Genomic DNA, 22911 nt, shown 5'->3' on the forward strand with positions numbered 1-22911 from the left:
TCTCCTCAGCTGAAGAGCTGAGGGACAGCGCCCAGACCCAGAGTTCAAGCCCCATGACCGACAAAAAAAAAAAAAAAAAAAAGAAGAGCAAACACATAAAAGATTCTTCAGACTGTTTTTTAGTGCATGTGTGTATACCTATAGGAGAAGAGATTTGAAGTGTTCATGGATGCTGAAAAACTTTTCTACCGGCTATATGGTATTCATCTACACTCATAACAATTGTGTCTAAGGATACCCAATTCTCTACATGCGTCCAAGAATCTATTTGTTTTTAATAAATAGCATTTACAAGAGAATTATCTGAAGGTACTTATCAAATGCACATTTCAGGGTCAGGCATGGTGGTGTAAACTTGTAATACCAGCTTGGAAAGACAGAGATTGGAAAGACAGCGGTCCAAGGCCAGCCCAGGCAAAAAAGGTTTAGCAAGATGCCCATCTCAACAAATAAAATGGGTGTGTCCTGTGCACCTATAATGCCAATGACATGGAAGGCCATAGGTAGGAAGAATGTGGTTGAAGGCCAGGCCTCATCAAAACATAGGAGACTATCTGAAAAATTGAGACTACCTGAAAAATTAAAGCAAATGGACTAGAGGCATGGTTCAAGTGGTAGAGTACCTGGCTAGTAACATAAGGCCTAAAGTTCAATCCCCAGTATGGTCAAAAAATAAATAAGAACCTAACAAAATGCATGTTTCAGGGTCCATCTCTTAAAGATTCTAATTTAATGAAATTGGCAGTGGGGCCCATAGTATAAGCATTTCATTTTTATTATGTCAGTCCTGGGGCTGAAACTCAGGGCCTGGATGCTGTCTCTAAGCTGTTTTTGCTCAAGGCTAGAACTCTAAAACTTTGAGCCACAGCTCCACTTCTGGTTTTTAGGTAGTTAATTGGATATAAGAGTTTCACAGGGGCTGGGAAGGTGGCTCAGTGGTAGAGCGCTTGCCTTGCATGCCTGAGGCCCTGGGTTCGATTCCTCAGCACCACATAAGCAAAAAGAAAAAAAGCCGGAAGTGGTGCTGTGACTCAAGTGGTAGAGCGCTAGCCTTGAGCTGAAGAGCTGAGGGACAGCACCCAGGCCCAGAGTTCAGGCCCCACAACCGGACCCAAAAAAAAAAAAAACAAAAAAAACAAAAAAAACATGTAGCCGGGCGCTGGTGGCTCACGCCTGTAATCCTAGCTACTCAGGAGGCTGAGATCTGAGGATCCCGGTTCAAAGCCAGCCCGGGCAGGAAAGACCGTGAGACTCCTATCTCCAATAAACCACCAGAAAACCGGAAGTGGTGCTGTAGCTCAAGCGGTAGAGCGCTCGCCTTGAGCTGAAGAGCTGAGGGTCCGCGCCCAGGCCCAGAGTTCAAGCCCCACGACCAACAAAAAAAAAAAAAAAAAAAAAAGAGTTTCACAGACTTTTTTGCCCAGGATGGCTCTGAACTGATCTCAGCCTACACTCAGGCTAAGAAGATTACAAGTATGAGCTAGCACATCTGGTAGTATGAGTATTTTTAAGTCAGCTGATTCTGACGGACATTCTTCATTAGATCATTGCACTATAATCTTTGTATTTAGTCTTTGCATTATAATCTTACAATTACTGCAACCCTCTAAGATGATATCTGAAGATGCTATTGTTATGTAGTAATAATGTAAACATAAAGCTTGACAAGTCCGCATCTCAAAATAAAAGATTAATGAACATGCTGTGTGCCAATGTATCATAAGGCTTGACAAGTCCGTATCTCAAAAGATTAATGAACATGCTGTGTGCCAGTAGCTCATGTCTGTAATCCTAGCTACTCAGGAGGGTAAAATCTAAAAATCACGGTTTGAAGCCAACCCCAGCAGTAAAATCCATGAGATTCTTATCTCCAGTTAACCACTGAAAAGCTGGAAGTAGAGCTATGGCTCAAGTGGTAGAGTGCTAGTTGAGAAAAAAAGCTCAGAAACAGTGCTCAGAACTGGGGGGGGGGGGGGGGGGGGGGGGGGGGGGGGGGTAGAATAACCCTGTTACTCAGGAAATCTGAGAATCATGATTCAAAGCCAGCCTCAGCAGGACAGTCCATGCTCTGAATTCAAGCCCCAGGAGTAGCACAGAAAAAAAAATAAAATTAATGAATCCTCTGTACATGATTTTACTATTTCATCTAGAAAGCGGTAGAGCAAAGGGGAGAAGAAATAGGTTTTTACTAGTGTACCAACTAACTGTAGCTATCTTGAATACTGTGCAGGATTCTAAAGCTACATACCACCATTTCAATTCTATGACTACTAATGACTACCACCTTGGTTTTTAAGTATGATTTGCCACAATGATAAAGCAAGTAATCCAAAAAGCAAAGGGAATATGGAAATAAATGCTGAGAGTACACTTTCCAAAGTGTATCCATCCAATCATACAATTATTATTTCTTCTGCTGTGAGCAAACACAGTTTTCTAAGTTATAAAATTCCAAGTAAGAATACACAGAACAATCAAACTACCAGTATTTCTACACTGGGGGAGCTGAGAGGTAGGGAACAGACAGCATGCTCATTTCTTAGCATCTCCTATGGTCCAGGTATTTTATTTATTTATTTATTGCAGTGCTGGGTCTTGAACTCAGGCCTAGGCACTGTCCCTGAGCCTCTTCTGTCCTCAAGGCTAGCACTCTACCGCTTGATCCACAGCATCACTTCTGGCTTTCTGTTTATGTGGTGCTAAGGAATCGAACCCAGGGCCTCATGCATGCTAGGCAAGCACTCTACCACTAAGCCACATTCCCAGCCTATTTTATTTATTTTTTGTGCCAGTCATAGGGCTTCAGCTCAGGGCCTCAGTGCTGTCCTTCAGCTTTTTTTACTCAAGACCATTTGAGCCATAGTGTTTGGGGCGTTAATTGGAGATATATCTCACAGATTTTCTTGCCCGGGTTGTCTTTGAACCTAATCCTCAGATCTCAGTCTCCTGAGGAGCTAGGATTATAGGCATGAGCCACCAGCGACAGGCTTTAGGTACTTTATATATTATTTGACAATCCACAAAGGAAGCACTATGATTCCTGGTATATAAGTTAAAAAGTACACAAAGCTCAGGGGAAGAACTGGACTTTGCATAAGAAGAAGTCTGACTCTAAAGTCCATGATGTTCTAGCACTATACCATTTCTGCTCCCTCAGCTATTAGCCTCTAGAAGATTCATTTGCTTTGTTCATGTGCTTTATTTCTTGACAACTGTCAAAATAACCACTCTAATAGCTACTATGAACATTTACATAGCACTTTACATGTAATCCTCCCAACATCTTGCAGGTATATAGTATGTCTTATTACAGTCAGGGTACTAGAGGCACAGCAAGGTTAGAAAAGTAAACATAGTTCATAATCAATTGACTAGGCTTCATTCAGCTCAGCAGTCAAGTTCACCCATCCTCCTAGCCAGCGTGCCACAGTTGCTGACAACCTTGATACATGTTAGAAATCATTACGTATAAACAAATTACAAACTGAATCATTATCCTAATCTGACTCTTTGCAAAAGTATATAGCTCATAGCAACAGATATAAAAAGGGAATGTTTAAAATTCTGCTACCATACATGGTGCAACTGTTCAGGCAGAACTTAAGTTTTCATTTATATTTCCAATTTTAAGGCACATGAAAGACTGACAACAAGATGCATTTTTGGTTTCCCTAACTGTCATATACAAGATCAGTTTCCAGACAAGTCCCAAATAAGTTTTTCAGACACCTGTAGAGACTAGTTTCTGATAGTTTTGATTTAGTTCCAAACACAGCCTTTTGGAAGTTTAATGCTGGGGCTGGGAAAGTGGTAGAGTGCGTGCCTTGCATGTATGAGGCCCTGAGTTCAAGTCCTCAGCACCACATATGCAGAAAAAAACCAGAAGTGGCACTGTGGCTCAAGTGGTAGAGAGCTGGCCTTGAGCTAGGGACAGTGCCCAGGCCCAGAGTTCAGGCCCTATGACGGACCAAAAAAAAAAAAAAAAAAATGTTTAATGTCCCCTCCTCTACTTTTCATTTTACTTAAACTAAGGTAAGAAACAACATGACCATCTTAACAATTACAAGAAGGATTCCAATTAAGAGTATTTTCAGGGGCTGGGAAGGTGGCTCAGTGGTAGAGCGCTTGCCTTGCATGCATGAGGCCCTGGGTTCGATTCCTCAGCACCACATAAGAAAAAAGAAAAAAAGCCGGAAGTGGCGCTGTGGCTCAAGTGGTAGAGTGCTGGCCTTGAGCTGAAGAGCTGAGGGACAGCGCCCAGGCCCAGAGTTCAGGCCCCACGACTGGACCAAAAAAAAAAAAAAAGAGTATTTTCACATTTGGGGTGGCACTAAGGATGAAGCCCAGAGATCTCAGAAATGCTAAGCACAAGCTCTACCTGAGCTACACTTTCAGCCCTAGATGTATTTTTACTGAAAATACATATTTTACACTGAATATCTGAGACACTGACTTTCCTGAGACCATCAAACTTTAGTAATTAAGCTTGAAGAATCAACTGAGTTCTAATCTTGTGCTTTCCCCTTCCCCGCCCCCCCAATCTCATTGCCAGAATGTAACTGACAACTAAAAGATAAGCATATTTTTGAGTCACACAATGAAAACTGTAGCCTGTCCTTCACTTAACTTCCCTTTTAGACCACCCAGATTTGTCACTGCTTTTGCTGTTTTTATAGCTTCCCAGGTTAGAAATCTCAGGCTCACAAATAAACAATTCTTCCCTTTCTATTAAGCCATAAAACAAGTCTAAGCAAGTCCTATAGTTTCTTCTTCTGAAATTTCTGATTTCTTTTTTGATGTCTATGACCATGTCAAGAACAAGCATTATATTCTAAAATAAGATGGTGGGGGCTGGGAAGGTGGTTGAGTGGTAGAGTGCTTGCCTTGCATGCATGAGGCCCTGGGTTCGATTCCTCAGCACCACATAAGCAAAAAGAAAAAAGTCAGAAGTGGTGCTGTGGCTCAAGTGGTAGAGCTCTAGCCTTGAGCTGAAGAGTTGAGGGACATTGCCCAGGCCCAGAGTTCAGGCCCCAGGACTGGACCCCTCCCCCCCCCCAAAAAAAAGATGGTGGTTTTCTAGATATTTACTATTTTGTCTTCCTTTTTTTCTTTTGGCCAGTATCGAGTTTCAACTCAGAGCCTTGTACTCTTGGTTGATCAGCTGCTGCTCTACCACTTGAGCTATACCTCCAGTCTACCATTTTGCTGGTTAATTGGATTTTTCTTTTTTGATGGCATTGGGATTAGATACAAGACCTTGCATTCCCTTGGTTGGTGCTCTACTACTGGAGCCATGCTGCCAGCCCTGTTTGTTTGGTGTTTTTTTTTTTGGGGGGGTAGGTTTACTATTTTGGTGCTGGAGTCTATCAGACTTTTCTGTGTAAACTGGCTTCAAATTGTGGTTCTCTGGATCTCAGCCTCCTGAGTAACTAGAATTACAAACATAAGCCCTCATTGCCTGGCTAAATGATACTTCTTGAAATCAAGCTTCTGTAAGTCTATTCTCAATTAATCTTATTCCCATGTTACCTAGAAAGGATGGAGCTGAAAATGATCAGGTGTTTTTTTTCCCTGATTCACATGATGGCCAACAGAAGTTAAATAAGATGGTAATTTAGGTCTTCTAACTCCAGTACAGTGTCTTTACATGGTAGCTCCTACTATCCAAGTCCTACTTTTTTTTAAACTTATGCCACATATATAACCCAAACACTTGGTGACAACTCCTCTTATATGAACTCTTATTTCTAATTCTATCTGAAAGGGTCCTTCTTTTAGTCTTTTCCTTTCAAAAAAATTAAAATGTCCATTTATCAGTTGTCTAAGAAACCTGGGAACAATTTTCCCTTACTCATATTCTTACACAATTCATCAGCGAATTGCTTGAATTTTATTTCCCAAGAAGTATCTCATATGTATCTATTTCATCCTGCCTCTGAATAAAATCTCACCTAATTTATCAATTACTTTCTCAAGTCTCTTGCTTTTCTGTCTCTTCACTATCTCCCACAGAACATTCAGTGTATCTTTTAAAAACATATCCAATAATGTAACTAGTCCCCCTCAAAGTCCAACACAATAAAGAAAAAGGACTACTACATATAACACTGATGAATCTCATAAATGATAAATACAATAATTCCATTTATACAGTATAAAGTTTAGTTTTATTTATATAAAGTTCAAAACCAGGGTAAAATTAAAATAGCTGTCAGAATACTTGCTTATGGAGACGGTAATGTGAATACTGTGAACACAAGAGAATCACAAGAGCAGTTTCTGGTGTGCCAATAATATTCAACTTATAACTTTAGATAGTGTTACATGGTTTACTGAAAGAGGCAAGACCGAAGAACAGACCTTTCAATGCCTTCCTGCTGCACTCAAATACAATCCAAACTATTTCTACCCAGAAAGTTTCTGAATGGTCAGGCCACAGCTTAGACTTCCATGGTCATCTAGCAATATTTGCTGCTGCACTCATTGTACTCACTGGCTTCTTTTCAGTTCCTCAAATGTGCCAAGTTCATTTGAGGTCTTACTATGTAGCCCAAGCTGGCCTGGAACTCATGATCTCTCACCTCTCAGAAGTGCTAGGATTATATAATTATGCCACCACAACTTGAATAACAATTAGGATTTTTAGGTGTACAGCTCTACCTACTTAACCAGCTCTCATCCCTCAAGAGGGGCCTTCTGAGGTCCACAGCTCATTCTACTCCCTAAGCCTGCTGTCTTTCCTTCAAAGCCTTTTCAGAGACATGGTTGGTTTCTTGTTGTTTGTCTCCCTCACCAGCCTACATATTTTGTAAGGATATTCAATGCTACACACTCAATGCTGTTAAACTAATAAATAAATGGAAGAGTTCCTGTTCTCAAAGAAGTTGTAACCATTCTCCTTCTTTTACCTGATAAATTTCTGGGTACATTAGCCTTCAAAACAACTTAACTCACCTACAAACTTCTTGTTGGCTAAAAATAGGTTAGGTTTATTGTAAAAGAAAAATAAGCTAGGTGCCCTTGTCTTGTGCCTGTAATCTTAGCTACTCAGGAAGCTGAGATCAGAGGAGTATGGTTCCAAACCAGTCTGGGCAGGAAAACTGTGAGACTCTTATCTCCAATAAACTACTCAAAAAAAACATAATAAGTGGCACCGTGGCTAAAGTGGTAGAGGGCTCGCCTGGAGCAAAAGCAGATCAGGGACAGTGCCCAGGCCCTGAGTTCAAGCCCCAGGACCAGCAATATAAATAAATAGATAAATAAATATGACATCTGTGGTTATGTGGTCAACTGTTCTTACATAAAACTGTCAAATTAATTCAGAAGGAAAACAAAGTAATTTCAATAAATGGAACTGAAACCATTAACTGGATGTTTGTACACAAGAGTGAACATCAGTTGGGTACCAGTGGCTCCCATTTGTAATCCAAACTACTCAGGAGGCTGAGATCTGAGGATCACGGTTCAAAGCCAGTGTGGGCACAAAGTCTGTGTCCCTTAGCTCTTCAGCTCAAGGCTAGCACTCTAGCCACTTTCGGTTTTCTGAGTGGTTTACTGGAGATAAGAGTCTCAGGGACTTTTTGTGCTGGCTTAGAACTGTGATCCTCAGATCTCAGCCTTCTGAGTAGCTAGGATTACAGATGTGAGCTACTAGCGCCCAGCTTGTGAGACTCTTATCTCCAATAAACACCAGAAAACCAGAAGTGGTGCTGTGGCTCAAGTGGTAGAATGCTAGCATTGAGCAAAAGAGCTCAGGGATAGCTCCCAGGCCCAGAGCTCAAGACCCACGGCCAACACACACACACACACACACACACACACACACACACACACACACACACACACACACACACACACACTGAATATCAATGTTTAATTTACATTATACACAAAAGAATTAAAATTAACTCATATGCCTCAATATCCAAGTCAAAAGTATAGCCAGGCACCAGTGGCTCACACCTGTAATCCTAGCTACTCAGGAGGCTGAGATCTGAGGATCACAGTTCAAAGCCAGCCCAGGCAGGAAAGCCGTGAGACTCTTATCACCAAAAAACTACCAGAAAACTGGAAGTGGCATTGTAGTTCAAGTGGCAGTGTATCAGCCTTGAGCTGAAGAGCTGAGGAACAGCGCTCAGGCCCAGAGTTCAAGCCCCACGACCGACCAAAAAAAAAAAAAAGTGGGCTGGGAAGGTGGCTCAGTGGTAGAGTGCTTGCCTTGCATGCATGAGGCCCTGGGTTCGATTACTCAGCACTACATAAGCAAAAAGAAAAAGAAAAAAAGCTGGAAGTGGCATTGTGGCTCAAATGGTAAAGCGCTAGCCTTGAGCTGAAGAGCTGAGGGACAGCACCCAGGCCCAGAGTTCAGGCCCCACGACCAGACCCAAAAAAAAAAAAAAAAAAAAAAAGGTGTAACACTTCTACAGTAAAACACAGGAAATAGCTTTGTACTAGACAAAGGACACAGGACACGAATATCATAAACTAGAAAGAAGATTGATAAATTGGACTTCAAAATATATCTAACAAAAGGCTATTATCAGACAAAGGTGTATGTGTATGAAGGAGGTGGTTTTGTGAGACAGGTTCTCACTATGTTGCCCAAGTCTGTCTTGAACTTCTGGGCTCAGGTGATCCTCACAGATTTGTCTGGCCAAGCTGGCTTTGAACTATGATCCACAAATCTCAACCTCCTGAGTAGCCAGGATTATAGGCATGAGCCATCAGTGCCTGGCTACATCATAGATTTCTTATTTAGGAGTCTGGCAGGAACCTTTAAACAGCAGACACACTGAAAAGGTTTTGAGGGTCAAGACCTTACAAATGAGGCTCTCTACTGCACATTGTGCCTAAGAGCACAGGCTCCGAGTCACACAGCTGGGCTCAAAGCCAACTAAAGGCATGTGAGCCACATGACTTTAGGGAGCTTATTTAATATCCACAAACCTTCTTACATTTCTTTATTCAGAAACTGTGGCTACTTAGGGGATTGTCTAGCTTGTGTGGGTGGCTGAAAGAATTAAGAGTTAATCCATGAATAGCATTTAGGGGGTATGTTTAGGGCTCAACACTTGCTTGGCTACTCTTACTTGGTACAATGTTAGACACCCAAAATGGATTTTAAAAAAATAAACAAAAAACACCCCATTAATCTCTTAGAAAGAGAAGTAGTAAATAGTGTGAAATACAAGGCAACCAAGAATTAATTGTATTATTACTACAGTTAGACATTTGAGGCAAGGGTGACACTGAGGCTGTGAAGAGACAGGCTGGGTAAGTTAGAGGCTCTTCTACTCACTATATTAAAATTACTCTGGGGCTGGAAAGGTGGCTCAGTGGTAGAGTGCTTGCCTTGCAAGCATGAGGCCCTGGGTTCAATTCCTCAGAACCAATAAGCAGAAAAGGCCAGAAGTGGCATTATGGCTCAAGTGGCAGAATTAGCCTTGAACTGAAGAGCTCAGGGACAGTGCCTAGGCCCAGAGTTCAGGCCTCACAACTGACAAAAAGGAAAAAAATCAATCTGTCAATAACTTTCATATCTTGGTCCTCAATAAATTCTGTGTGCCTAATTTGTATTAACAAACACAGTAGTAATAATATTGATAACATTGATAATAGTAAGACTAATATTTGAAGACATACTGTGTATCAATACTATCCTAATAGTTTTGTTTTACACTGTTATATACTTAACTCCACTGAATACTCCTTTATGGAAATACCATTACTATCTCCATTGTATAAATGAAATACCAAGGCCATAGTCCTACATGTGGTAATTGGAGAATTCAAACACACATTCTACTCCATAGCATCAACTCTGAATAAGTAAGCTTATTTTCTACAATTCTTAAATACAGTAAATAAATTACAACAGCAACACAAACACTACTGCACACTTTCTTACTCTCCTCACCAGAGTTAATAGTGCAGTAGGAACTTAACTGTACTGATTTTCCACCCATTCTTTCCTGTACTTTCAAATAAATAAAATATTACATAATTTCTGAAAAATTCTTCTCTGATCAATGTCAAGATTAGTAAGAAAAAAATTTAAACTGCATTGATGCTGTTCATGGACAGTTTTACAGTATATTTATCTCCCAGCTTACTCATGAGAGAAGCAATAATGGAAACGCTTATAGAATCCTAAAGCCAAATCATAGAGGAAAAAGACCCATGTCAGGTCTTTCAGTGAACAGCTGGAGAATATAAATATCAATTAAATACAATCCCATGTTGAATTATAGTGCTGGTCACTGTAACAAATGCAAGAACAATTTTCTTTGTCAGAATGTGCATTTGGTGGATTCTATATCCTATTATTATAAACTATGTCATATCTATGTTCATTTGTTCTACGTCTGAAAAAAAGTTATAAAGTTTTTATCATCATTTGTAATTTTTCATTTTAATGTGGTACATATATACAATGAAATTTTACTCATCCATTAGAAAGAATAAGACTATTTCATTTGCAGGGAAATGGTTGGGCCTAGAACAAATTATGTTAAGTAAGCTCAGAGACAAATACACATATTTTCTTTCATATGTGGATGCTAGCTCTAATATATCTAGACATGATAACTTACACAGTACTAGGCATTCACAAACAGTCAGACTCAAGGAAGATAATCTTAGGGGAGGACCTCAAAGGTGTAACTCCTCTGAACATTTAAGATACTGTTTATTAAAATGAATTCCAGGAAATAGAAATCGGGGTTTTGGTTTTTGTTGTTTGTGGTGATGATGTTTTTCTTTTTGGGGGCAAAAAGAGGACACAGAAAGGGAACAAATGCAATCATGCTATTCAGTATAAATTATGTGGAGAGTGAACTATGTAACTTGTGGGCAGTGATGGGAGGGAGAAACTGGAAGAAAGCAAAGGAAGGGATGATATTGCCCAAAAAGGAAAAGTATTTATTACCTAACTTATGAAATAGTACTCCCACTACACAACAACTTAATAATAACAATAAAATTATATTTTTTAAAAGTTTATCTTATACTTCAAAGTATCTCATTACTTAGGCCTTTTAAAATGCATGAGGCCCTGGTTCGATTCCTCAGCACCACATAAGCAAAAAGAAAAAAAGCTGGAAGTGGCACTGTGGCTCAAGAGGTAGAGCATTAGCCTTGAGCTGAAGAGCTGAGGGACAGTGCCCAGGCCCAGAGTTCAGGCCCCATGACTGGACCCCCCCCAAAAATAAATAAAATAAAATCGAAAGTAGTTCTAAGATATAATATAAATGGCATATTTTTATTTTCAGACCCATCTGCCTATCAAATACATTCTCTGATTTTTGTAAATCTAAACATATTGCTTTCTTGATGAATCTTCTTCAATAATTTTCCACTGCCTAAAAAACAACCCAAATACCGTAACTGTCAGAGCACAAAAATCCTTCCAAGCAAGGTCTCTATCTGCCTGCCTGTCCACTGTCAAGTCATTATGCTCTAGTAATGCTAAATGCCTAGGAATTAACTGCTCACATCTGATTTCATACGTGTGTGTTTTTTCTGATGTTATCTCCTACGTGCAATGTGCTCTTTGATGCTTTTTTCTTGACCATAACATCTTTTGAGCTCAAAGTCATTTCCAAGAAGTAGTCACTGAAGCTAAGTTAGTCTGCATAACTTTCCTCTGTGTTTGAAAGATACACATGCTTCTCAGAAGTAATACTGAAATTATCTGTTCAAGGGAGTTCTTAAGAGCAGGAAGTAATTTTACTTCCATAAACGTATATACTCTTAGAATCCAAGTGGAGAGCTCAAAGGAAGGACTTCGATCAGTCTTTTCAACTGAAATGTTTTAACTTAGGATAGTTCTCACACAGAAACAAAAGACTTTAAAGAGCTATTGAGAGTCTTTCCATGGAGAATATAAAATAATATAAAAGCATCCATAAGCTCCTTGCCAACATTTGACTGACAACTGCTTATCTTGTTACTGTTGAGACTCTTCTTGGTTCTGGGCCAAACTTCTCTGAAAGATTTAAAGTCCCCAAAGAATAGCATGAAGAGAAAAACTTCCAGGGATTACACTAACCCAATCAAAGACCAAAATATGTTTTAAAAACAATTACACAATACACCTATTTAAAACCTATAGTATTAATAACCACACACAAAGGAATTTTCCCTCAAATTTAAACGAAGAAGAAAATAGAGGTAGAAAGGTGGTTAACTTGGGGCTGGGAAGGTGGCTCAGTGGTAGAGCGCTTGCCTTGCATGCATGAGGCCCTGGGTTCGATTCCTCAGCACTCCATAAGCAAAAAGAAAAAAGCCAGAAGTGGCGCTGTGGCTCAAGTGGTAGAGCGCTATCCTTGAGCTGAAGAGCTGAGGGACAGTGCCCAGGCCCAGAGTTCAGGCCCCGTGACTGGCAAAATAAAATAAATGAATAAATAAATAAATAAATAAAATATATGGTTCACTATTTTCAGTACATTGGATTATTACCATAAAATTGGAGCTTCGATAAAGCAATAAATTGCTCAACCTATAGAGAGTCCATTCTTTGATTCTCTGCTCTATTACTGGAGTAGCTGGGATTTCCATGCTCAAACAGAATCTTTAAAATTCAGCAGGTCTCAAGAACTATTAAATAAGAACTACTCTTAAACAAGACACAAGTAACGCTAAAAATTAATATTCTTCCTTTATAAGTCATAGGCCTTTTTATTAATGCCTATTTATTTATTTAGTGCTGGTATAGGGCTTGAACTCAGAGCCTTTACATTCTCATTTAGGTTTTTTTTTTGCTCAAGGTTAGATTTCTACCACTTGAGACACATCTCCACTCCCATATATGCCTTTTTAAATTATATTTTAAACAGACAGACACAAACACAGACACATACACATATATATACAGACACACAAAATGGACTTATGGAAGAAAAAAACAAAAAACAGACAAACACAGGGTTCTAAGAACCTGATCAAGTTTCTACGACACCAAAAAGGAAATGAGCAATAACGTTTACCTTTTATTTAGGAAAATAAAAGGTAGAATTGATAACATCTAATCTAGTTCTCATAGATAAAAAGCAGTAATTTGGTGCCATGATGCAATGACAATCTCTTGATCAAAATGGATCCTGGGACAAATTTATTTATTTATTTATTTTGGGGTCTGGTCGTGGGGCCTGAACTCTGGGCCTGGGCACTGTCCCTCAGCTCTTCAGCTCAAGGCTAGCACTCTACTACTTGAGCCACAGCGGCACTTCCGGCTTTTTTTCTTTTTGCTTATATGGTGCTGAGGAATCAAACCCAGGGCCTCATGCATGCAAGGCAAGCACTCTACCAGAGCCACCTTCCCAGCCCCTGGGACAAATTTTTGTCAGAGAAATAGAAACAAAATTGCAAACAGAAGTGGTTCTTCCATTTGACTTTAAGTTATCTTATCCCTAGAAAGAATATATACAGAACAGATTACAAGATTTTATTATTTTTCCCAAATAAAATACTTTTAATGACATCCAAGTGTTATATATTAATAGCTATAGCTATCTTAAAAAGTTTTACCCACTGTAACATGGCAGTATTACTATTTCTGACTAAATTGTAGGCATTTTCTCATTTTTCTCTCCATTTATAATTTTTTTTTTTTGCCAGTCCTAGGGCTTGAACTCAGGGCCTAGGCACTGTCCCTAAACTTTTTTGCTCAAGGCTAGTGCTCTATCACTTAAACTACAGCACCACTTCCAGCTTTTTCTTTTTATGTGGTACTGAGGAATTGAACCCAGGGCTTCATGCATGCTAAGCACACTCTACCACAAAGCCACATTCCCAGCCCCTAAAATCATGGGGCTTGAACTCTGGGCCTGGGTATTGTCCCTCACCTCTTCAGCTCAAGGCTAGTGCTCTACCACTTGAGCCACAGCACACTTCTGGTTTTCTGGTGGTTTATTGGAGATAAGAGTCTCACGGACTTTTCCTGCCCTGGCTGGCTTTGAACTGCAATCCTCAGATCTCAGCCTCCTGCGTAGCTAGGATTACAGGTGTGAGCCACCAGCACCTGGCCTTACTCAAATTCTTATAGTAAGACAAAGACTTGGACTTTTCAGGCTTTTAAGACATTGTATGCAGCCAGGCAAATCCAGGCAAAAAATTATTGACAAAACTGCTATCTCAAAAATCAGTGTGTGCTAGGTGCTTGTGGCTCATACCAACATTCAGGAGGCTGAGATCTGAGGATCACGCTTCAAAGCCAGCCTAGGAAAGAAAGTCCATGAAATTCTTATCTCTGATTAACCACCAGAAAATAGGGAATGTAGCTATGGCTCAAAATGGTAGAGCACTAGCCTTGTGCAAAAAAGCTCAAGGACAACGCCCAGGCCCTGAGTTCAAGACCCATGACCAACAATAACAAAGAAAAAGACATTATATGACCATACCTCTATAGACATGCAATACATTTTTAGTTTTCTGTGGCTTTTTAAATAAAAATTGGAGGATGTCAAAATTATGAAGTTACTGACCAAACAGCAAATCACTTAAGGAGGTTTACAAACATTCTGGTTGAGGCTGAATGAAACCTTACAGTTACGACTTAGGGAAAGTCATTTTTTAAATGGCTTTTCAATAATTACACTAATAAAAGATTTTTTTTACAAAGGGTTTGCAGACTTTTACTATGTGAATAAATGCTCTATATTAGTGTTCTATAATGTTCTATATAACCATATCTGGGTATGTTGACTTAAAAGTATTTTCCAAGATAACCACTTAAAAAGAATTTGAAGCTGCTAATTTCTGGATTAAAATGGAAAAATCTGCTTTTTTAAAAAAACAATTCAGAAGATAATATATTTCCTTTATACTAGCATTTTATTTTATTCACTTTCCATCAAGATATACTGTAAATCATGTGTTTTTCTTTGGATTTTGAGACAGGGTTCTCATGTTGCCAAGCTCATATCCAACAACTATATTCAACTGATCCAAAGTATTTTAACCTCTAGAGTAGCCAGTACTTCTGGCAAGCAACCAGCCTTGGGGCCTCCCTTCACCTTTATAGTTACTGACAATGTGCATTGAAACAAAGTGGTTTTACTCCATTTAGATACAAGAAACTCAAAATGTATGAGCAGAAGATACTCTTACTAAACTGGATTTGCTATGTGATGTTTATTCGAAGATACTCTTACTAAACTGGATTTGCTATGTGATGTTTATTCATTAAGCAACTTTGCAAGAACACAGGCAGGACCGTTGTGCGATAAATGAACAAGAAGTAAAAGGTAAGTCTGAGGCTTAAGCAATTTAAAAAAAAAACAATGAAACAGAAAAAAACATTGGGGACTTTTTGTCTCCATTAGGTATGATTTTATTTTATTTCTGTTTTGTTAGGTTAGTACTGGGTTTGAACTTAAGGCCCTGTTCTTGCTAGCCAGGCACTCTATCTCTTGAGCCACATCCACAGCTACTGTTGTGCTATTTTTTATATCTATCTATCTATCTATCTATCTATCTATCTATCTATCTATCTATCTATCTATCTATCTATCTATCTATCTATCTATCTATCTATATTTAGTCAATAGTGCCTAGTTTTCATCCACATTGAAAGTCTAGATTTCTGAACTTCCCAAAGTCCAGAATTTGTTTGATGAATCTTCATCCTCATTGCATTTTCTGGATAACTGCTCAGAAATAATATGGGCATATTCCTTTGGCCAAAACAGCCTATTAAACTTAGTCTCAATGCCTACATATGGAGTTCCTCTCTCCTTTAAAGTTCTAGATCTTCATTGAGTGCCCAAAGACATGCTTTTTGAAGTTCAATGGACCTATGCACTTGTCTATGTTGGTGACAGAATGACCCTTCTTGCCATCCTTCTTTGGAAAGATTACAGGTATGAGCCACCAGCACCAAGCAAGAATTTCTTTTTTGAGATAGTCTCTCACTGTAGCTAACCTGGAACTCAAGATCCTCCCACCCCACCCCCATCCCCACCCCCCACTACCAGTGCTGGGATTACAGGTGGGCTACTATACCTTCAGGTTTTCTTAAATACATAAGAGTAAAGATATGCTTCCATAATAAAGCAAATATTTATTAAACAGGCACTGAAACTAAGCACTAAAGTTCTAAGAGTGAAAATACAGACAATTCAGATGTAACCACACAGCTTACAATAGTACTGGATAAAGGCCACAAAGGGAAAGTGCTGGGGATGAGGCTCAAAAGTCACTGCTGGTCAGGTTCATGCATTCTTCATTCATACTGAGTGCCAGTATCAAGTCCTGATCACTAGAGGTAAGAGATAAACAAGACAGATAGGACAAATGTCCTAGACAACAGGAAAATATCCAGAGTCAAGAGGCTGAAGTCTAAGGGGACAGGAAGAAGATGTGGGTACCTCAGGAATTTCCAGGCTTAGGAAACAAGTCTCAACATAAGGTAGAAGAAGAAGGAGCTCCTTTCCCAAGACTGATAATAATAAATCAGTATCTCAAAGAGTATCAATTAAAAACTTTCTCAAGGGCTGGGAAGGTGGCTCAGTGGTAGAGCGCTTGCCTTGCATGCATGAGGCCCTGGGTTCCATTCCTCAGCACCACATAAGCAAAAAGAAAAAAGCCGGAAGTGGCACTGTGGCTCAAATGGTAGAGTGCTAGCCTTGAGCTGAAGAGCTGAGGGACAGCACCCAGGCCCAGAGTTCAGGCCCCACGACCGGACACAACACACACACAAAAAAAACTTTCTCAAGCTTGTTAATACTAACAAATTCCAAGTGATCTAAACTTCTGAAGGGTTTTTAAAAATATACTATGGGCTGGAAAAGTGGCTCAGTGGTAGAGCACTTGCCTTGCATGCATAAGGCCCTGGGTTCAATTCCTCAGCACCACATAAGCATAAAAAGCCGGAAGTGGCAGTGTGGCTCAAGTGGTAGAGTGCTAGCCTTGAGCTGAAGAGCTGAGGGACAGTGCCCAGTTCCAGAGTTCAAGCCTGTTCAAGACTGACAATAATAATAATACTGTGAAACTAGATTACATGCAGTGAATGAAAACACAATACAGTTCTCTAGGAAAAAAATAAGTGGTAGAGAATATGGAAAGAATGAAGTTTATATTAAGGACATAAGCATAAATCATCTTTATCTCCACAGCCAACTACAATATCTGGCACATTATCAATAAACAAATCAATCCTAACAGAAGGGAGTACTATAGGAGGAGGTCATAGACTGGATTAATAATTAAATACTTTAATATGAATGAATATAATTAAGTAACAGATGCCACATACTGTTGAACAGTATGAATCTAGACTAACCAACTCCACAGATTTGCTTTTCCTTCCTGAGAAAAGACTCATGAATACAGCTTAGGAAGTATCTGCAGTGTGACTGTATGTACAACATTAAACCAAACTGGTAGCATGTAACTCTATCACTAAAAGAAAATAACATGACAGGCACTGATAGCTCATGCCTGTAATCCTAGCTACTCATGAGGCTAAGATCTAAGGATCACAGTCCAAAGCCAGCGTAGGCAGGAAAGTCCATGAGACTTGCCTCCAATTAACCACTAAAAAAAGCCAGAAGAGGACCTGTGGCTCAAGTGAATGCTAGCTTTAAGCACAAAAGCTCAGGAACAGTGGCTAGGCCCTCAGTGCAAGCCCCAAGATCAGCACAAAAAAAGGAAAAGGAAAAGGTAAGAGAGAAAACCTTTTCAAAGCTTTCAAAAACTTTTTCAAAGCTTTCAGTATGTATTTTAGCAAAGAGTATTGCATTTTTAAAAAGAAGGGACTTTATTAAGTGCATCTTAAATACAAAGGACATAAACTGTCTACAAGAAATCTTTTTCTTTCCCAAGAAATTTTAAATTTCACTTAGCTACATTTAATATGATGCTTCTACCAGAAATCTAATAAGTATATAATCATCTGTTAACTACAAACAATTCATATTTCAATATTGGGTATGTTATAACATGATACCCTTGTCTTTTGTACGAATATATAAAAATGATCAGACATTTTTAATGGGATTAAGAGAAACTTCCTCAATGTTATCACGGTTTAAGGTAAGAAGCTGAAGCTGAAGAAATGATTCAAGTGGCAGAGTACCTGCATAGCAAGCAAGCACAAAGCCCAAACCTCAGTACCATAGAAAAAAAAGCCCAACCCTAAATGGAGTAAAATGACTTCCCTGTTTTGTGTCTCTTATAGACTAATTTCAACTATGATCCTCATATCTCAGCCTCCTAAATAGCTAGGGTTACAGGCGTGAACTATCGGTACCTGCCTTATCCGTTTTAATTTGCAAAATAAAGTTAACATTACTTTCTTCAGTGATGGAAAGACTAATTTAACAAAGACACTATGTCCTCTATGTTTTGCTCATTGCTGCATTCATCAACAGTACAAGTGAATAAAGGAGGTAAATAAATGAACAGCAAAAAAAACAAAATTGTGCAACCAAGATAATATCCTATATTATTCAGGTGAGCCTAATATAATCATGTAAGTAAAAAGGGGAAGAGGGTCAGAGTCAAAAAGAGTTGAAGACATGACCCAGTTGTCTTTAAAATCTGAGGAAAAGCATTAAGACAATGAATACAGGTGACCTCTAGAAGGGAAACAGCAAGAGAAAAATTCTCCTTGAGGAATGGGAAGGTGGCTCAGTGGTAGAGTGCCTACCTGGCATGCATGAGGCCCTGGGTTCGATTCCTCAGCAACCCATGAGCAGGAAAAGCTGGAAATGGCGCTGTAGCTCAAATGGTAGAGTGCTAGCCTTGAGCTGAAGAGCTGAGGGACAGCGCCCAGGCTTAGAGTTCAGGCCCCACGAATGACCAAAAAAAAAGTTTTACCCCATCATAACATTATATAGGGCTGGAAAGGTGGCTCAGTGGTAGAGCGCTTGCCTTGCATGCCTGAGGCCCTGGATTCCATTCCTCAGCACCACATAAGCAAAAAGAAAAAAGCCAGAAGTGGTGCTGTGGCTCAAGTGGTAGAGCGCTGGCCTTGAGCTAAAAGAGCTGAGGGATAGTGCCCAGACCCAGAATTCAGGCCCCACGACCGGACCCAAAAAAAAAGAAAAAATACTCAGGGACAGTGTCCAGGCTCTGAGCTTAAGCCTCAGGACCAACACACACAAATTGAAATGCTAAAATTATGCTTTCTTTTAGCTTGGATTCTCCATAGTGTAAAACAGGGCAAAAAGACAATTATCAGAAAAAATACATTTTAAAGTACCAAGCAATTTATTACACTTAAAATTATGCCTGAAGAGCAAAGGACATTACATACATATACTTGAAACCAGGATAATGAAACCCACCAAGTGCAGTTTAAAACAAAAGGAGGGAGAGATTGGGAATAAGGCTGGGGGTGAATTTATTCCAAGTGAACTAGGTCATGTAGAAAAACATCACAATGAAATCACCTCATAATAAAAATGTATGCTAGTTAAAAATAAAAGGTTAAAAAAAAGTGTATCTTGCCAAGTTTTTATTTTCTATAAAGATCAGTTTGGGTGGTTTTAGTTTTGTTATAACTTTCACTGATCAGTTTTATCACTTTGGTTAGGTTCAACTTCTCCCCCCAGTGATGGAAATCAAACCTAAGGCCTTGTACATGCTAGACATACTACCAAACATACTTCCAATTCCATGGGTTCAATCATATTCACCAAGGTTCAGACTAAACAATAAAAGAGTATTAGAACTTCACATTATATATTCAGATTTCATACTGCCTTTTGTCTCTCATAAGAACACTAAGCTCTGGTACCACTAGAGCCACCATGAGTTGTAGTAACAGTGGAAGTAAATTTGAACTGGAAAGTTAACTTCATGTTCATACTTGTACCAGCATGAATTATCTTACCAGCCAAGAAACACTCATATAAATGCCATTCAGGTATTAGTTAATGTTCAACTTTTAACTTCTATGAAGTGAGTTTTAGGCAATCAAGTTCCTTTTGCATACAGATTTTTTTTTTTGAAGCTGCAGATGAACCAAGAGCTTCCATAGACACACTAGGTAAGCACTCTACCACAGAACTATACCTTCAGCTTCCACTATATTATTTCTCGTTAAAAAATATATATACATATATATTACATATGTTTGATCAATCACATGCCTCTAAGCACTCTCTAAGCATTTCCAATCTGAATGCCTGTAACTCCAAGTAATCGTTTTTACCATCATTAAGGAAAAGAATGTTGCTCTTCATTGGTGAGATTAAGTGGGATAGACTCTTAAGACTTCCTCAACTCATGCCCTAAACACCACTGTCCATCCAGCTTAAAAAAAAAAAATGTTCTGCTCAATAGCATAAAGCAAACAGAGCCAACAGAACAGCTTTCAGGGGTGAAGGTCAGTTAGAGCAAGAAAACCTCGCTTGATAAAACAAAAGCCACACTTTCACAAGGTAGCAAGCACACTATATACTCAAATATACAGGCAGAAGACTTTCCAGGGACATTTTCTAAAATAAAGTGTTTCTAAATCATTTTAGAATGAAAATAAGCATTAAAAATCATTTACAGGGGCTGGGAAGGTGGCTCAGTGGTAGAGCGCTTGCCTTGCATGCATGAGGCCCTGGGTTCCATTCCTCAGCACCACATAAGCAAAGAGAAAAAAGCGGGAAGTGGCGCTGTGGCTCAAGTGGTAGAGTTCTAGCCTTGAGCTGAAGGACAGCACCCAGGCCCAGAGTTCAGGCCTCACGACCAGACCACCAAAAAAAAAAAAAAAATCATATACAAGCTCTCAAAAAGACAACTTGACTGAATTTATACTTTAAAAAAATCTACCTCCTACTGTTTCAAAAGCTAAAATGTTACATATTATTTTCTTTACATAAAGATATATATACAACATTCTTTTCATGGAAGAGCTTCTAAAATCTTCATAAAGTATGTATTTCACAAGTTGTTGGTTGTTGTGTTATCTTTTGTCCTACACTTTAACTTTTAGTCTTAAAAAAAAAAGTCTCACTGAGTTCTTGCTGGTCTCAAACTCCCATGATTAAGGGATTTTCCTGTATCAGCCTCTGGAGTAGCTGGGAATGCAAGTGGTATAGACTAGCATAGATGGCCTGTATTCTAAGTATACAATACATAGAATTTTTACTGGGCTCTGGTGGCTCATGTCTGTAACCTTAGCTACTCAAGAGGCTGAGATATGAGGATCCTGGTTCAACGCCAGCCTGGGCAAGAAAAGCCAAGAGACTGTTATGTCCAATTAACTACCTAAAAACCAAAAGTGGAGCTGTGGCTCAAAGTGGTAGAACGCTAGCCTTGAACAAAAAAAAGCTCAGGGACAGCGCCTAGGCCCTGAGTTCAAGCCCCACAACTGACAGAAATTTTTATTTTTTATTTTTTTATTGTGAAAATATTGTACAGAGGAGTTACAATTACATGGGCAAGATAATGAGTTCATTTCTTATCAAGCATTGTAGCCGCCTCCTTTGTTTCCCCTTCCCATTCCTTCCTCCCCCTGCCCCCAGAGAAAAAAATTTTTTTAAAAAACGAATTCTTTATAAAGTTTTTAGAATAATTGCCAAGAGTGTAAGTAGCATCTAACTTTTCTAAAAAAAAGTTTGATGGTACATACTGTTACCATACTAAAAATCACTAAATTCTATACTTCAGGATGATTTATATGTGAAATGTATCTCAATAAAAGTATTATAGGTAAACATCCCCTATCTAAAAATCTGAAATCCAAAATGTCTCAATATCTGTACCTTATGAGCCACAAGTGGAAAATTCCACACCAGACCTCAAAACAAAGGTACACTAGATATTGCATAAAATTACCTCTGGGCTGGGTGCAGCTTAGTGGCAGAGTACACGCCTAGCATGCACAGGCTCTGGGTTCAATTCCCAGCACAACAACAAATAATTACTTTGTGATTATGTAAGATTCTATGAAACAGAAATTAATTTCATCTTTAGAGTGGAGTCTTAATCCAAGATACCTTTCTTTTTAAAAAAATTTTTTTGAGGGGGTCAGTCGTGGGGCATGTACTCTGGGCCTAGGTGCTGTCCCCCAGCACTTAACAAGGCTAGCGCTCTTCCACTAGAGCCACAGCACCACTTCTGGCTTTTTCTGCTAATGTGGTGCTGAGGAATCGAATCCAAGGCATTATGTATGCAAGGCATGCATTCTACCATTGAGCCACCTTCCCAGCCCCCCAAGATACCTTAATATATATCTACACAAATGCAAATATTTCCAAATCCCAAAACTCTGAAATCCAAAACACTTACATAATGGATATTCAATCTGTATTTCAAAAAACCTTTCTGGCCAGGTGCTAGTGGCTCACACCTGCAAGCCTAGCTATTCTAAAGGCTGCAATTTAAGGGATCTCAAAGCCAGCCAAAGTAGGAAAGTCTATGAGACTGTTATCTCCAATTAACCACAAAAAAAAAAAAGTAGAGGGGTGGCAAAAAAAAAAAAAAAAAAAAAGCACAGGACCTAGGCCCAGAGTTCAAGCTCCAGCAGTGGCAACAACAACAAAAAATTTAAAAAAGCGGGCTCCGGTGGTTCACACCTGTAATCCTAGCTACTCAGGAGGCTGAGATCTGAGGATCTTGGTTCAAAGCCAGCACAACAGGAAAGTCCATGAGACTCTTATCTCCCATAAACCACTAGAAAACCAGAAGTGGCACTGCGGCTCAAGTTGTAGAGTGCTGGAATTGAGCTGAAGAGCTGAGGGACAGCACCCAGGCCCAGAGTTCAAGCCCCATAACCAACATACACACACACAAAAAAGCTTTCTGAAGAACAATGTATAAAAAACTAAAGCCGGGCACCGGTGGCTCACGCCTGTTATCCTGGCTACTTAGGAGGCTGAGATCTGAGGATCACGGTTAAAAGCCAGCCAGGGCAAGAAAATCTGTGAAACTCTTATCTCCAATAAACCACCAGAAAACGGGAAGTGGCAC

General features: G+C 39.4%; 1 protein-coding gene across 5 annotated transcripts in view; it reads right to left on the bottom strand.

Moving 5' to 3' along the window:
- Positions 1-22911, bottom strand: part of Nsd3 (nuclear receptor binding SET domain protein 3) — a 117657-nt gene that overhangs the window by 82379 nt on the left and 12367 nt on the right. The gene's annotated exons all lie outside the window — the stretch shown is intronic.

Source organism: Dipodomys spectabilis, unplaced genomic scaffold (genome assembly GCF_019054845.1).
Source record: "Dipodomys spectabilis isolate Male_0828 unplaced genomic scaffold, ASM1905484v1 ptg000052l, whole genome shotgun sequence".
In the NCBI taxonomy this organism is placed as follows: domain Eukaryota; kingdom Metazoa; phylum Chordata; class Mammalia; order Rodentia; family Heteromyidae; genus Dipodomys; species Dipodomys spectabilis.